Source organism: Microtus ochrogaster, unplaced genomic scaffold (genome assembly GCF_000317375.1).
Source record: "Microtus ochrogaster isolate Prairie Vole_2 unplaced genomic scaffold, MicOch1.0 UNK140, whole genome shotgun sequence".
Taxonomy (NCBI): domain Eukaryota; kingdom Metazoa; phylum Chordata; class Mammalia; order Rodentia; family Cricetidae; genus Microtus; species Microtus ochrogaster.
The window spans coordinates 260,511-264,449 of NW_004949238.1; positions in this window are offsets into that span (position 1 = coordinate 260,511).

The following is a 3,939-nucleotide window of genomic DNA, read 5'->3' on the forward strand; positions in this document are numbered from 1 at the left end:
GTTTGTGCTTCTCAGCAACCGCATGGGGCTCACAACCATCTATAGTGGTATCTGATTCCCTCTTCCAGTATAAAGACGTTCATGCAGACAGAGCACTTATATAAGTAAAAGAAATAAAATTTTTTAAAGTTGCTGTATTTATAAAAATGGATAAAATTATTTTCATATAAAGGCAGAAATAGAGATTGTCAATTTTTCTTTGAATCCTTTTTTCTCTTCAGGGCATATTTTCCCATATTGATTCTCAAGCCAGGGACCACTTTACAATCTGCAGTAGGCAGGATTCTCATTATGGTTCATTATGGTAAACAGATCTGGAACAATTCTACTTAAAACAGGGAAAATGATCATGAGTCATGTGAAATCTTCCTGTAGGATCTATAGAGGGAGATTCCAGGGGAACTTGGAGGTCAAAACACAGCTAATGCATCTCTTTCTATCAGGATACTTCAGTGTCTTTCCAACATTTAATTCCACCAAACAACTTCCTGAGTGATTATTTGGTGCCAGGGGCTAGAGTAGGGAGGCAAGAATTGGAACGAGTGACTTCCATCCTCAAGAAATTTCTGAGTCGTAGTGTCCCTGGCTCAGTATATTGATCATATAGAGCAGACAAGACTGTGTTGAAGAAGAAACATTTATAAGAGTTCAGGTTTTTGTTTCACCTCTAGTTCTTCCTTGGTACAAAAGGCAAATTTCTCCTCTGGGTACATTTTTCATGACCAGACTCTTTGCTTTGAATTCCCAGGAATTTGCAAACTGTATGTCTAATCACTTATATCTTTGCTAGCAGAAGGCCTCTAAAAATGTCTTAATTTAAAAAAACATACATTTAAAAATAAGGTATGTTTGATGAACAGTATCTATAAATTTCAAGATCTATGCAGCTAACAGAAACTGACCCATGCATGTCTAGCTTTTTGGTCTTAGTGACTGTGTTTACAGGTGAAACATTTATTTTGATGCTACAAAGTCTTCAATTAAGCCTTCAATCCAAATTCTTAAGGCTCAAATTTAGCAGGTATAAAACTATAAAATCTTAATCTTACAAAAGCTACTTGTAAGCACTGTTAAAGATAATTAAGACATGCAAGGTAATTGTCAGTCACCTTGTAAGTGATGAAATTCTTAGTGCGCTCAAAATAGGCTTGTAATCTTGCTAAATACAAATGTCATTCATTTACAAGGACAAACTCTACTGAGCATTCTGTGTATTTTCAAGGCTAAGCCTAAAAACAAATTACTAAAAACGAATACAAGTTTATTTAAAATCAGATGTCCTGAATAGATGGTCTTCAAAGCCCTCAGAGACATGCTGGACTTGGCAAGTAATGTGTTTGATGATTGATACAGAGGCCATTTGGTTGGAACTTCTGCTCTAACTTTTCCTTCTCAGATCTCTGTTGATGTCGATGGCCACCTATGGCTTAATCAGTTTAACAGCAACACTGCTGAAACAACAAATTTTATCTGCCTTTTATTACTAAATTTTCACTTTTTAAATGTATGTTTATGCAAATTTAAAAACGTAACAATAATATAAAAAGGCTTAAGTTGTATTTTAAAAGAAAAATGGGAGTGAATTGGAATAATTCTTTCCATTAACTCAGTTCTTGTAGATAAAATGGTGGCTAACACAAGAACTTCCAAACATAATTGCATGTTTCCCAAATTCCCTTGGAGGCCAAAAGTGGTTAATCCCAAAGATCTGATCAGTTAAAAATTGGATTACTTGGAAGTTTTCATCCAAAATTATTTTTGATACATACTAATACTGTCTTGTCTGCACAATGCAATAAAAATTGAAGCTTTTTAACATATTCTTCCTTCATGAAACTGTTATAAGCTGGTAGTGTCCACACTTTTGTTTCTTTTTCCAGTATCAGTTGGATATAAACTTTCATACTTATATGGAAAAACCTGTTTTTTCCTTCAGGATTGTCTATGACAATTTCTCGGGAACGTCTAAATATTTTGTTACTTAATAAAAAGGTCTTTAGCTCAAAACTAAAATTGTCCTAAATTTTAAAGATTCAACTCTTAAATTAGTAAAGATTTAAGTTTAGATTTATAAACTTCAGTGGCCACTGTCAATTAAGTAGGTTTTGTTTGATTTTTTTTTTTTTTACTTTTTATAGTCAGACTCTAACAAAGGAGGTCTTTTAAAAGGTTCGTGAGAGCCTATCCTCTATTGATGAGGTTATTTTATACAGTATTATAAACTCCTAGTGCGTAATTAATAATGTCTTGACATCTGAAACTACAGCTTTTTGTTTATGGGGCATCCTCTATGGTCAGGTGTGTAGATATGAGCGCTAAGTTTCATGACATAGAGGAATACAGGGTACCTGTCTCTGACTGGCCAGCTACAGGCACGAAGCTCCGAAGATCCAAGAAAACGACCATGCTGTCATATCTGAAACTTGACTTTGTCAAAAAATTTTGTGCCTGTTCTTCCTAGGACTCTCATTACAACTAAATGCTGTTACTGGTTCTGCTTATGCTAGAAAGTGATTCAATGAATTTTAATATTAATCATGTTCCTAAAATCTCTAAAATCCACAGGGCAAAGCTATTACAAGACACAATCAAATACTTAATTGACAAACTTAAAAAAAATTAAAATGGGGTAGGAAGTTTCATCTGTCTATATCCACACATAATCTGCTATATTTCATTATAGCAAATTTAAATGTCTTTTTTTTAATTTTCACCTTAAAGGATAATGTCTTTTATGCTGCCCAAAACCATTTTACCCTAAAGGAAACAGAGCCTAAAGTATATGTGAAGTGGAAAGATCTAGAAACTCATCGATGAAAAGGGCTTGTTACTCTTTTAATACTCATATAAGATTGTGCTTGAGTCTTTTCAGAATGAATGAAGTCCCAGGTGGCCCCGACTTTGATGCATCCAACCAGGACAGCATCCCAGAAAACACCAGATAAATGGAATGTCTGAAGATAGATGACAAACTAATCAAGAGGAGATGTTCCGAAGAGGGAGGATAAGCAGACAACTTGAAGAGACATCAAGACCTACCTTATCAATCTGAGACTTTGGGGAAACAGCAATGGCACTATAGTACTGGCCCCCAAATGATGCTTCTATGTTTACTTATTGTGTGGCACGTTAATGCAGAATTGCAGTGTCTTCTGTCAGGAGGAATAGAAGGCACACCTGAGATAGGAAACACCACTAAGGATTGTCTGTATCCTTTAATTCCAGTTGTCTTGACAAAAGATGATATACAAACATTTAGCAGTATGAATGGGGGCTATTCGGGGGACTAATCTGATCATCCCAAATGCAACAATATTGGATTTTAGCATAATTAAGTACTCTTTAGAAAGTTCTTGAAGTGCAAACTATAATTTTCTGAAGCTGATAAAAGGAATATCTGATGAAAGGTGATTATTACTGTACCTAACTATCTGTTGCCAATCGTGTAGAAAATAATCTCTGCCTTCGTTTAGCGTGTGACAGTCAATGAGAACAATATCTTTGTATTAGAAAAGATCTGTCTGTTCCTCGAATCTTAAAAAGGAAACCTATATGGCATTGGAATAACTCATAAACACTATGCATAAATAGCGGGGGACGAAATAGAATCGACACACACACGTTCATATTCTTAAGGCTTTCTCTGGTATTCTTGTCAGTGGTCTTTTTTCTATTGTATTGTTTATACTCCCTTCCAGAGCCAAAGAGATGTGTGTTTGTGGAATTTCTTGAATAGCTCTGGCCAACAACTCAAAAGAGGGCTTCTCGTGTCTGGATACCATGTTAGGTGGTCTTTGGCTCTTGAAGTGAGCATCATCAGCTCAGGTGAAAAGTTCATTACAAGTATATATGCATGTTTATACATGGAATTATGTTATTGTTGATGTAGGATTTCCCTCTGTATGCTGTGAATATGTTTTATTACTATTGGTTTTTTTT